This window comes from Scardinius erythrophthalmus (genome assembly GCF_964197995.2).
Source record: "Scardinius erythrophthalmus genome assembly, chromosome: 1".
NCBI classification, from domain to species: domain Eukaryota; kingdom Metazoa; phylum Chordata; class Actinopteri; order Cypriniformes; family Leuciscidae; genus Scardinius; species Scardinius erythrophthalmus.
The window spans coordinates 71996392-72010968 of NC_138221.1; positions in this window are offsets into that span (position 1 = coordinate 71996392).

Sequence of the window (14577 nt, forward strand, 5' to 3'; positions counted from 1 at the left end):
TATACAGCATACCCCTCGGGTCCCAGCAAGTTTTCACCAAGGTGGTAGGACCCAGCGATCCATTTTGCCCCTTTACATACCTTGTTTATTCGTGTAGCCTGCCCTCCAGATAATAAATATGCACTTGCTTTGCAATTCATCCATTTGGTTATTATGGAATCAAACTAATCAAGAGTTCTAGACTTTGACGGGTTCTTCTTATTTGCTTTCATGTTGCTTTTCACATGATTGCTGTATGAGATTTTTATAGACAACTATGCCTAGGGCCTTGAAGTTCTATCACACCACATGTAGCCACTTATATGTTTTCTTACTTGGCATATGTAACTCTTTAGGTATTTACAACACCACTGTTCACTATATGATTAAAGTGTGAAAATTAATTGTTAGAAAAAGTTTATATTAGTTCAAGTTTGCTCTGTGTGGATGTATTGTTCTGTTCCAGTGATGTTCTATGACTAAACCTGGAAGGGAAAAGATATCACGTATGGGGTCAAAGCCTGTTCCCCAATGGTATCTGCTGAAGCCTTTGCTGGAGGAATATATACCCCTCGGGTCCCAGCAAGTTTTCACCAAGGTGGTAGGACCCAGCGTTCTATTACACTACTTTGCATACCTTGTTTATTCGTGTAGTCTGCCATCCAGATAGTAAATATGCACTTGCTTTTTGCAATTCATCCATTGGGTTATTATGGAATCAAACTAATCAAGAGTTCTAGACTTTGACGGGTTCTTCTTATTTGCTTTCATGTTGCTTTTCACATGATTGCTGTATGATAATTTTATAGACAACTATGCCTAGGGCCTTGAAGTTCTATCACACCACATGTAGCCACTTATATGTTTTCTTACTTGGCATATGTAACTCTTTAGGTATTTACAACGATTAAAGTGTGAAAATTAATTGCAAGAAAAAGTTTATATTAGTTCCAAGTTTGCTCTGTGTGGATGTATTGTTCTGTTCCAGTGATGTTCTATGACTAAACCTTGAAGGGAAAAGATATCACCTATGGGGTCAAAGCCTGTTCCCCAATGGTATCTACTGAAGCCTTTGCTGGAGGCATACAGTATACCCCTCGGGTCCCAGCAAGTTTTCACCAAGGTGGTAGGACCCAGCGATCCATTTTGCCCCTTTACATACCTTGTTTATTCGTGTAGCCTGCCCTCCAGATAATAAATATGCACTTGCTTTGCAATTCATCCATTTGGTTATTATGGAATCAAACTAATCAAGAGTTCTAGACTTTGACGGGTTCTTCTTATTTGCTTTCATGTTGCTTTTCACATGATTGCTGTATGAGATTTTTATAGACAACTATGCCTAGGGCCTTGAAGTTCTATCACACCACATGTAGCCACTTATATGTTTTCTTACTTGGCATATGTAACTCTATAGGTATTTACAACACCACTGTTCACTATATGATTAAAGTGTGAAAATTAATTGTTAGAAAAAGTTTATATTAGTTCAAGTTTGCTCTGTGTGGATGTATTGTTTTGTTCCAGTGATGTTCTATGACTAAACCTGGAAGGGAAAAGATATCACGTATGGGGTCAAAGCCTGTTCCCCAATGGTATCTGCTGAAGCCTTTGCTGGAGGAATATATACCCCTCGGGTCCCAGCAAGTTTTCACCAAGGTGGTAGGACCAAGCGTTCTATTACACTACTTTGCATACCTTGTTTATTCGTGTAGTCTGTCATCCAGATAGTAAATATGCACTTGCTTTTTGCAATTCATCCATTGGGTTATTATGGAATCAAACTAATCAAGAGTTCTAGACTTTGACGGGTTCTTCTTATTTGCTTTCATGTTGCTTTTCACATGATTGCTGTATGAGAATTTAATAGACAACTTTGCCTAGGGCCTTGAAGTTCTATAACACCACATGTAGCCACTTATATGTTTTCTTACTTGGCATATGTAACTCTTTAGGTATTTACAACACCACTGTTCAATATATGATTAAAGTGTGAAAATTAATCCTAAGATGAAGTTTATATTAGTTCAAGTTTGCTCTGTGTGGATGTATTGTTCTGTTCCAGTGATTTTCTTTTACTAAATCTTGAAGGGAAAATATATCACCTATGGGGTCAAAGCCTGTTCCCCAATGGTATCTGCTGAAGCCTTTGCTGGAGGCATATATACCCCTCGGGTCCCAGCAAGTTTTCACCAAGGTGGTAGGACCCAGCGATCCATTTTGCCCCTTTGCATACCTTGTTTATTCGTGTAGCCTGCCCTCCGGATAATAAATATGCACTTGCTTTGCAATTCATCCATTGGGTTATCATGGAATCAAACTAATCAAGAGTTCTAGACTTTGACGGGTTCTTCTTATTTGCTTTCATGTTGCTTTTCACATGATTGCTGTATGAGATTTTTATAGACAACCATGCCTAGGGCCTTGAAGTTCTATCACACCACATGTAGCCACTTATGTTTTCTTACTTGGCATATGTAACTCTTTAGGTATGTACAACGATTAAAGTTTGAAAATTAATCCTAAGAAGAAGTTTATATTAGTTCAAGTTTGCTCTGTGTGGATGTATTGTTCTGTTCCAGTGATGTTCTGTGACTAAACCTTGAAGGGAAAAGATATCACGTATGGGGTCAAAGCCTGTTCCCCAATGGTAACTGCTGAAGCCTTTGCTGGAGGAATGTATACCCCTCGGGTCCCAGCAAGTTTTCACCAAGGTGGTAGGACCCAGCGTTCTATTACACTACTTTGCATACCTTGTTTATTCGTGTAGTCTGCCATCCAGATAGTAAATATGCACTTGCTTTTTGCAATTCATCCATTGGGTTATTATGGAATCAAACTAATCAAGAGTTCTAGACTTTGACGGGTTCTTCTTATTTGCTTTCATGTTGCTTTTCACATGATTGCTGTATGAGAATTTTATAGACAACTATGCCTAGGGCCTTGAAGTTCTATCACACCACATGTAGCCACTTATATGTTTTCTTACTTGGCATATGTAACTCTTTAGGTATTTACAACGATTAAAGTGTGAAAATTAATTGCAAGAAAAAGTTTATATTAGTTCCAAGTTTGCTCTTTGTGGATGTATTGTTCTGTTCCAGTGATGTTCTATGACTAAACCTTGAAGGGAAAAGATATCACCTATGGGGTCAAAGCCTGTTCCCCAATGGTATCTGCTGAAGCCTTTGCTGGAGGCATACAGTATACCCCTCGGGTCCCAGCAAGTTTTCACCAAGGTGGTAGGACCCAGCGATCCATTTTGCCCCTTTACATACCTTGTTTATTCGTGTAGCCTGCCCTCCAGATAATAAATATGCACTTGCTTTGCAATTCATCCATTTGGTTATTATGGAATCAAACTAATCAAGAGTTCTAGACTTTGACGGGTTCTTCTTATTTGCTTTCGTGTTGCTTTTCACATGATTACTGTATGAGATTTTTTATAGACCAGTGGTTCCCAAACCTGTCCTGAAGGACCCCCAACACTACACGTTTTCTTTGTCTCCCTAATCAAACACACCTGATTCAACTCATCAGCTTATTATCACATGGGTTAATGAGCTAATGAGTTGAATCAGGTGTGTTTGATTAGGGATACAAAGAAAACGTGTAGTGTTGGGGGTCCTTCAGGACAGGTTTGGGAACCACTGTTATAGACAACTATGCCTAGGGCCTTGAAGTTCTATCACACCACATGTAGACACTTATGTTTTCTTACTTGGCATATGTAACTCTTTAGGTATTTACAACACCACTGTTCACTATATGATTAAAGTGTGAAAATTGTAAGAAAAATTTTATATTAGTTCAAGTTTGCTCTGTTCGGATGTATTGTTCTGTTCCAGTGATTTTCTATTACTAAATCTTGAAGGGAAAATATATCACCTATAGGGTCAAAGCCTGTTCCCCAATAGTACCTGCTGAAGCCTGTTCCCCAATGGTATCTGCTAAAGCCTTTGCTGGAGGCATATATACTCCTCGGGTCCCAGCAAGTTTTCACCAAGGTGGTAGGACCCAGCGATCCATTTCGCCCCTTTGCATACCTTGTTTATTCGTGTAGCCTGCCCTCCAGATAATAAATATGCACATGCTTTGCAATTCATCCATTGGGTTATTATGGAATCAAACTAATCAAGAGTTCTAGACTTTGACAGGTTCTTCTTATTTACTTTCATGTTGCTTTTCACATGATTGCTGTATGAGATTTTTATAGACAACTATGCCTAGGGCCTTGCAGTTCTATCACACCACATGTAGCCACTTATATGTTTTCTTACTTGGCATATGTAACTCTTTAGGTATTTACAACACCACTGTTCACTATATAAATAAAGTGTGAAAATGAATTGTAAGAAAAAGTTAATATTAGTTCAAGTTTGCTCTCTGTGGATGTATTGTTCTGTTCCAGTGATGTTCTATGACTAAACCTGGAAGGGAAAAGATATCACGTATGGGGTCAAAGCCTGTTCCCCAATGATATCTGCTGAAGCCTTTGCTGGAGGCATATACAGCATACCCCTCGGGTCCCAGCAAGTTTTCACCAAGGTGGTAGGACCCAGCGATCCATTTTGCCCCTTTACATACCTTGTTTATTCGTGTAGCCTGCCCTCCAGATAATAAATATGCACTTGCTTTGCAATTCATCCATTTGGTTATTATGGAATCAAACTAATCAAGAGTTCTAGACTTTGACGGGTTCTTCTTATTTGCTTTCATGTTGCTTTTCACATGATTGCTGTATGAGATTTTTATAGACAACTATGCCTAGGGCCTTGAAGTTCTATCACACCACATGTAGCCACTTATATGTTTTCTTACTTGGCATATGTAACTCTTTAGGTATTTACAACACCACTGTTCACTATATGATTAAAGTGTGAAAATTAATTGTTAGAAAAAGTTTATATTAGTTCAAGTTTGCTCTGTGTGGATGTATTGTTCTGTTCCAGTGATGTTCTATGACTAAACCTGGAAGGGAAAAGATATCACGTATGGGGTCAAAGCCTGTTCCCCAATGGTATCTGCTGAAGCCTTTGCTGGAGGAATATATACCCCTCGGGTCCCAGCAAGTTTTCACCAAGGTGGTAGGACCCAGCGTTCTATTACACTACTTTGCATACCTTGTTTATTCGTGTAGTCTGCCATCCAGATAGTAAATATGCACTTGCTTTTTGCAATTCATCCATTGGGTTATTATGGAATCAAACTAATCAAGAGTTCTAGACTTTGACGGGTTCTTCTTATTTGCTTTCATGTTGCTTTTCACATGATTGCTGTATGATAATTTTATAGACAACTATGCCTAGGGCCTTGAAGTTCTATCACACCACATGTAGCCACTTATATGTTTTCTTACTTGGCATATGTAACTCTTTAGGTATTTACAACGATTAAAGTGTGAAAATTAATTGCAAGAAAAAGTTTATATTAGTTCCAAGTTTGCTCTGTGTGGATGTATTGTTCTGTTCCAGTGATGTTCTATGACTAAACCTTGAAGGGAAAAGATATCACCTATGGGGTCAAAGCCTGTTCCCCAATGGTATCTACTGAAGCCTTTGCTGGAGGCATACAGTATACCCCTCGGGTCCCAGCAAGTTTTCACCAAGGTGGTAGGACCCAGCGATCCATTTTGCCCCTTTACATACCTTGTTTATTCGTGTAGCCTGCCCTCCAGATAATAAATATGCACTTGCTTTGCAATTCATCCATTTGGTTATTATGGAATCAAACTAATCAAGAGTTCTAGACTTTGACGGGTTCTTCTTATTTGCTTTCATGTTGCTTTTCACATGATTGCTGTATGAGATTTTTATAGACAACTATGCCTAGGGCCTTGAAGTTCTATCACACCACATGTAGCCACTTATATGTTTTCTTACTTGGCATATGTAACTCTATAGGTATTTACAACACCACTGTTCACTATATGATTAAAGTGTGAAAATTAATTGTTAGAAAAAGTTTATATTAGTTCAAGTTTGCTCTGTGTGGATGTATTGTTTTGTTCCAGTGATGTTCTATGACTAAACCTGGAAGGGAAAAGATATCACGTATGGGGTCAAAGCCTGTTCCCCAATGGTATCTGCTGAAGCCTTTGCTGGAGGAATATATACCCCTCGGGTCCCAGCAAGTTTTCACCAAGGTGGTAGGACCAAGCGTTCTATTACACTACTTTGCATACCTTGTTTATTCGTGTAGTCTGTCATCCAGATAGTAAATATGCACTTGCTTTTTGCAATTCATCCATTGGGTTATTATGGAATCAAACTAATCAAGAGTTCTAGACTTTGACGGGTTCTTCTTATTTGCTTTCATGTTGCTTTTCACATGATTGCTGTATGAGAATTTAATAGACAACTTTGCCTAGGGCCTTGAAGTTCTATAACACCACATGTAGCCACTTATATGTTTTCTTACTTGGCATATGTAACTCTTTAGGTATTTACAACACCACTGTTCAATATATGATTAAAGTGTGAAAATTAATCCTAAGATGAAGTTTATATTAGTTCAAGTTTGCTCTGTGTGGATGTATTGTTCTGTTCCAGTGATTTTCTTTTACTAAATCTTGAAGGGAAAATATATCACCTATGGGGTCAAAGCCTGTTCCCCAATGGTATCTGCTGAAGCCTTTGCTGGAGGCATATATACCCCTCGGGTCCCAGCAAGTTTTCACCAAGGTGGTAGGACCCAGCGATCCATTTTGCCCCTTTGCATACCTTGTTTATTCGTGTAGCCTGCCCTCCGGATAATAAATATGCACTTGCTTTGCAATTCATCCATTGGGTTATCATGGAATCAAACTAATCAAGAGTTCTAGACTTTGACGGGTTCTTCTTATTTGCTTTCATGTTGCTTTTCACATGATTGCTGTATGAGATTTTTATAGACAACCATGCCTAGGGCCTTGAAGTTCTATCACACCACATGTAGCCACTTATGTTTTCTTACTTGGCATATGTAACTCTTTAGGTATGTACAACGATTAAAGTTTGAAAATTAATCCTAAGAAGAAGTTTATATTAGTTCAAGTTTGCTCTGTGTGGATGTATTGTTCTGTTCCAGTGATGTTCTGTGACTAAACCTTGAAGGGAAAAGATATCACGTATGGGGTCAAAGCCTGTTCCCCAATGGTAACTGCTGAAGCCTTTGCTGGAGGAATGTATACCCCTCGGGTCCCAGCAAGTTTTCACCAAGGTGGTAGGACCCAGCGTTCTATTACACTACTTTGCATACCTTGTTTATTCGTGTAGTCTGCCATCCAGATAGTAAATATGCACTTGCTTTTTGCAATTCATCCATTGGGTTATTATGGAATCAAACTAATCAAGAGTTCTAGACTTTGACGGGTTCTTCTTATTTGCTTTCATGTTGCTTTTCACATGATTGCTGTATGAGAATTTTATAGACAACTATGCCTAGGGCCTTGAAGTTCTATCACACCACATGTAGCCACTTATATGTTTTCTTACTTGGCATATGTAACTCTTTAGGTATTTACAACGATTAAAGTGTGAAAATTAATTGCAAGAAAAAGTTTATATTAGTTCCAAGTTTGCTCTTTGTGGATGTATTGTTCTGTTCCAGTGATGTTCTATGACTAAACCTTGAAGGGAAAAGATATCACCTATGGGGTCAAAGCCTGTTCCCCAATGGTATCTGCTGAAGCCTTTGCTGGAGGCATACAGTATACCCCTCGGGTCCCAGCAAGTTTTCACCAAGGTGGTAGGACCCAGCGATCCATTTTGCCCCTTTACATACCTTGTTTATTCGTGTAGCCTGCCCTCCAGATAATAAATATGCACTTGCTTTGCAATTCATCCATTTGGTTATTATGGAATCAAACTAATCAAGAGTTCTAGACTTTGACGGGTTCTTCTTATTTGCTTTCATGTTGCTTTTCACATGATTGCTGTATGAGAATTGTATAGACAACTTTGCCTAGGGCCTTGAAGTTCTATCACACCACATGTAGCCACTTATATGTTTTCTTACTTGGCATATGTAACTCTTTAGGTATTTACAACACCACTGTTCAATATATGATTAAAGTGTGAAAATTAATCCTAAGATGAAGTTTATATTAGTTCAAGTTTGCTCTGTGTGGATATATTGTTCTGTTCCAGTGATTTTCTTTTACTAAATCTTGAAGGGAAAATATATCACCTATGGGGTCAAAGCCTGTTCCCCAATGGTATCTGCTGAAGCCTATTCCCCAATGGTATCTGCTAAAGCCTGTTCCCCAATGGTATCTGCTGCAGCCTTTGCTGGAGGCATATATACCCCTCGGGTCCCAGCAAGTTTTCACCAAGGTGGTAGGACCCAGCGTTCTATTACACTACTTTGCATACCTTGTTTATTCGTGTAGCCTGCCCTCCAGATAATAAATATGCACTTGCTTTGCAATTCATCCATTTGGTTATTATGGAATCAAACTAATCAAGAGTTCTCGACTTTGACGGGTTCTTCTTATTTGCTTTCATGTTGCTTTTCACATGATTGCTGTATGAGATTTTTATAGACAACTATGCCTAGGGCCTTGAAGTTCTATCACACCACATGTAGCCACTTATATGTTTTCTTACTTGGCATATGTAACACTTTAGGTATTTACAACACCACTGTTCACTATATGATTAAAGTTTGAAAATTAATTGTTAGAAAAAGTTTATATTAGTTCAAGTTTGCTCTGTGTGGATGTATTGTTCTGTTCCAGTGATGTTCTATGACTAAACCTGGAAGGGAAAAGATATCACGTATGGGGTCAAAGCCTGTTCCCCAATGGTATCTGCTGAAGCCTTTGCTGGAGGAATATATACCCCTTGGGTCCCAGCAAGTTTTCACCAAGGTGGTAGGACCAAGCGTTCTATTACACTACTTTGCATACCTTGTTTATTCGTGTAGTCTGTCATCCAGATAGTAAATATGCACTTGCTTTTTGCAATTCATCCATTGGGTTATTATGGAATCAAACTAATCAAGAGTTCTAGACTTTGACGGGTTCTTCTTATTTGCTTTCATGTTGCTTTTCACATGATTGCTGTATGAGAATTGTATAGACAACTTTGCCTAGGGCCTTGAAGTTCTATCACACCACATGTAGCCACTTATATGTTTTCTTACTTGGCATATGTAACTCTTTAGGTATTTACAACACCACTGTTCAATATATGATTAAAGTGTGAAAATTAATCCTAAGATGAAGTTTATATTAGTTCAAGTTTGCTCTGTGTGGATGTATTGTTCTGTTCCAGTGATTTTCTTTTACTAAATCTTGAAGGGAAAATATATCACCTATGGGGTCATAGCCTGTTCCCCAATGGTATCTGCTGAAGCCTGTTCCCCAATGGTATCTGCTAAAGCCTGTTCCCCAATGGTATCTGCTGAAGCCTTTGCTGGAGGAATATATACCCCTCGGGTCCCAGCAAGTTTTCACCAAGGTGGTAGGACCCAGCGATCCATTTTGCCCCTTTGCATACCTTGTTTATTCGTGTAGCCTGCCCTCCGGATAATAAATATGCACTTGCTTTGCAATTCATCCATTGGGTTATCATGGAATCAAACTAATCAAGAGTTCTAGACTTTGACGGGTTCTTCTTATTTGCTTTCATGTTGCTTTTCACATGATTGCTGTATGAGATTTTTATAGACAACTATGCCTAGGGCCTTGAAGTTCTATCACACCACATGTAGCCACTTATGTTTTCTTACTTGGCATATGTAACTCTTTAGGTATGTACAACGATTAAAGTTTGAAAATTAATCCTAAGAAGAAGTTTATATTAGTTCAAGTTTGCTCTGTGTGGATGTATTGTTCTGTTCCAGTGATGTTCTGTGACTAAACCTTGAAGGGAAAAGATATCACGTATGGGGTCAAAGCCTGTTCCCCAATGGTACCTGCTGAAGCCTTTGCTGGAGGAATATATACCCCTTGGGTCCCAGCAAGTTTTCACCAAGGTGGTAGGACCCAGCGTTCTATTACACTACTTTGCATACCTTGTTTATTCGTGTAGTCTGCCATCCAGATAATAAATATGCACTTGCTTTTTGCAATTCATCCATTGGGTTATTATGGAATCAAACTAATCAAGAGTTCTAGACTTTGACGGGTTCTTCTTATTTGCTTTCATGTTGCTTTTCACATGATTGCTGTATGAGAATTTTATAGACAACTATGCCTAGGGCCTTGAAGTTCTATCACACCACATGTAGCCACTTATATGTTTTCTTACTTGGCATATGTAACTCTTTAGGTATTTACAACGATTAAAGTGTGAAAATTAATTGCAAGAAAAAGTTTATATTAGTTCCAAGTTTGCTCTGTGTGGATGTATTGTTCTGTTCCAGTGATGTTCTATGACTAAACCTTGAAGGGAAAAGATATCACCTATGGGGTCAAAGCCTGTTCCCCAATGGTATCTGCTGAAGCCTTTGCTGGAGGCATACAGTATACCCCTCGGGTCCCAGCAAGTTTTCACCAAGGTGGTAGGACCCAGCGATCCATTTTGCCCCTTTACATACCTTGTTTATTCGTGTAGCCTGCCCTCCAGATAATAAATATGCACTTGCTTTGCAATTCATCCATTTGGTTATTATGGAATCAAACTAATCAAGAGTTCTAGACTTTGACGGGTTCTTCTTATTTGCTTTCATGTTGCTTTTCACATGATTGCTGTATGAGATTTTTATAGACAACTATGCCTAGGGCCTTGAAGTTCTATCACACCACATGTAGCCACTTATATGTTTTCTTACTTGGCATATGTAACTCTTTAGGTATTTACAACACCACTGTTCACTATATGATTAAAGTGTGAAAATTAATTGTTAGAAAAAGTTTATATTAGTTCAAGTTTGCTCTGTGTGGATGTGTTGTTCTGTTCCAGTGATGTTCTATGACTAAACCTGGAAGGGAAAAGATATCACGTATGGGGTCAAAGCCTGTTCCCCAATGGTATCTGCTGAAGCCTTTGCTGGAGGAATATATACCCCTCGGGTCCCAGCAAGTTTTCACCAAGGTGGTAGGACCAAGCGTTCTATTACACTACTTTGCATACCTTGTTTATTCGTGTAGTCTGTCATCCAGATAGTAAATATGCACTTGCTTTTTGCAATTCATCCATTGGGTTATTATGGAATCAAACTAATCAAGAGTTCTAGACTTTGACGGGTTCTTCTTATTTGCTTTCATGTTGCTTTTCACATGATTGCTGTATGAGAATTGTATAGACAACTTTGCCTAGGGCCTTGAAGTTCTATCACACCACATGTAGCCACTTATATGTTTTCTTACTTGGCATATGTAACTCTTTAGGTATTTACAACACCACTGTTCAATATATGATTAAAGTGTGAAAATTAATCCTAAGATGAAGTTTATATTAGTTCAAGTTTGCTCTGTGTGGATGTATTGTTCTGTTCCAGTGATTTTCTTTTACTAAATCTTGAAGGGAAAATATATCACCTATGGGGTCAAAGCCTGTTCCCCAATGGTATCTGCTGAAGCCTGTTCCCCAATGGTATCTGCTAAAGCCTGTTCCCCAATGGTATCTGCTGAAGCCTTTGCTGGAGGCATATATACCCCTCGGGTCCCAGCAAGTTTTCACCAAGGTGGTAGGACCCAGCGATCCATTTTGCCCCTTTACATACCTTGTTTATTCGTGTAGCCTGCCCTCCAGATAATAAATATGCACTTGCTTTGCAATTCATCCATTTGGTTATTATGGAATCAAACTAATCAAGAGTTCTAGACTTTGACGGGTTCTTCTTATTTGCTTTCATGTTGCTTTTCACATGATTGCTGTATGAGATTTTTATAGACAACTATGCCTAGGGCCTTGAAGTTCTATCACACCACATGTAGCCACTTATACTGTATGTTTTCTTACTTGGCATATGTAACTCTTTAGGTATTTACAACACCACTGTTCACTATATGATTAAAGTGTGAAAATTAATTGTTAGAAAAAGTTTATATTAGTTCAAGTTTGCTCTGTGTGGATGTGTTGTTCTGTTCCAGTGATGTTCTATGACTAAGCCTGGAAGGGAAAAGATATCACCTATGGGGTCAAAGCCTGTTCCCCAATGGTATCTGCTGAAGCCTTTGCTGGAGGAATATATACCCCTCGGGTCCCAGCAAGTTTTCAACAAGGTGGTAGGACCAAGCGTTCTATTACACTACTTTGCATACCTTGTTTATTCGTGTAGTCTGTCATCCAGATAGTAAATATGCACTTGCTTTTTGCAATTCATCCATTGGGTTATTATGGAATCAAACTAATCAAGAGTTCTAGACTTTGACGGGTTCTTCTTATTTGCTTTCATGTTGCTTTTCACATGATTGCTGTATGAGAATTGTATAGACAACTGTGCCTAGGGCCTTGAAGTTCTATCACACCACATGTAGCCACTTATATGTTTTCTTACTTGGCATATGTAACTCTTTAGGTATTTACAACACCACTGTTCAATATATGATTAAAGTGTGAAAATTAATCCTAAGATGAAGTTTATATTAGTTCAAGTTTGCTCTGTGTGGATGTATTGTTTTGTTCCAGTGATTTTCTTTTACTAAATCTTGAAGGGAAAATATATCACCTATGGGGTCAAAGCCTGTTCCCCAATGGAATCTGCTGAAGCCTGTTCCCCAATGGTATCTGCTAAAGCCTGTTCCCCAATGGTATCTGCTGAAGCCTGTTCCCCAATGGTATCTGCTAAAGCCTGTTCCCCAATGGTATCTGCTGAAGCCTGTTCCACAATGGTATCTGCTAAAGCCTGTTCCCCAATGATATCTGCTGAAGCCTGTTCCCCAATGGTATCTGCTAAAGCCTGTTCCCCAATGGTATCTGCTGAAGCCTTTGCTGGAGGCATATATACCCCTCGGGTCCCAGCAAGTTTTCACCAAGGTGGTAGGACCCAGCGATCCATTTTGCCCCTTTGCATACCTTGTTTATTCGTGTAGCCTGCCCTCCGGATAATAAATATGCACTTGCTTTGCAATTCATCCATTGGGTTATCATGGAATCAAACTAATCAAGAGTTCTAGACTTTGACGGGTTCTTCTTATTTGCTTTCATGTTGCTTTTCACATGATTGCTGTATGAGATTTTTATAGACAACTATGCCTAGGGCCTTGAAGTTCTATCACACCACATGTAGCCACTTATATGTTTTCTTACTTGGCATATGTAACTCTTTAGGTATGTACAACGATTAAAGTTTGAAAATTAATCCTAAGAAGAAGTTTATATTAGTTCAAGTTTGCTCTGTGTGGATGTATTGTTCTGTTCCAGTGATGTTCTGTGACTAAACCTTGAAGGGAAAAGATATCACCTATGGGGTCAAAGCCTGTTCCCCAATGGTATCTGCTGAAGCCTTTGCTGGAGGCATACAGTATACCCCTCGGGTCCCAGCAAGTTTTCACCAAGGTGGTAGGACCCAGCGTTCTATTACACTACTTTGCATACCTTGTTTATTCGTGTAGCCTGCCCTCCAGATAATAAATATGCACTTGCTTTGCAATTCATCCATTTGGTTATTATGGAATCAAACTAATCAAGAGTTCTAGACTTTGACGGGTTCTTCTTATTTGCTTGCATGTTGCTTTTCACATGATTGCTGTATGAGATTTTTATAGACAACTATGCCTAGGGCCTTGAAGTTCTATCACACCACATGTAGCCACTTATATGTTTTCTTACTTGGCATATGTAACTCTTTAGGTATTTACAACACCACTGTTCACTATATGATTAAAGTGTGAAAATTAATTGTTAGAAAAAGTTTATATTAGTTCAAGTTTGCTCTGTGTGGATGTATTGTTCTGTTCCAGTGATGTTCTATGACTAAACCTGGAAGGGAAAAGATATCACGTATGGGGTCAAAGCCTGTTCCCCAATGGTATCTGCTGAAGCCTTTGCTGGAGGAATATATACCCCTCGGGTCCCAGCAAGTTTTCACCAATGTGGTAGGACCAAGCGTTCTATTACACTACTTTGCATACCTTGTTTATTCGTGTAGTCTGTCATCCAGATAGTAAATATGCACTTGCTTTTTGCAATTCATCCATTGGGTTATTATGGAATCAAACTAATCAAGAGTTCTAGACTTTGACAGGTTCTTCTTATTTGCTTTCATGTTGCTTTTCACATGATTGCTGTATGATAATTGTATAGACAACTTTGCCTAGGGCCTTGAAGTTCTATCACAGCACATGTAGCCACTTATATGTTTTCTTACTTGGCATATGTAACTCTTTAGGTATTTACAACACCACTGTTCAATATATGATTAAAGTGTGAAAATTAATCCTAAGATGAAGTTTATATTAGTTCAAGTTTGCTCTGTGTGGATGTATTGTTCTGTTCCAGTGATTTTCTTTTACTAAATCTTGAAGGGAAAATATATCACCTATGGGGTCAAAGCCTGTTCCCCAATGGTATCTGCTGAAGCCTGTTCCCCAATGGTATCTGCTAAAGCCTGTTCCCCAATGGTATCTGCTGAAGCCTTTGCTGGAGGCATATATACCCCTCGGGTCCCAGCAAGTTTTCACCAAGGTGGTAGGACCCAGCGATCCATTTTGCCCCTTTACATACC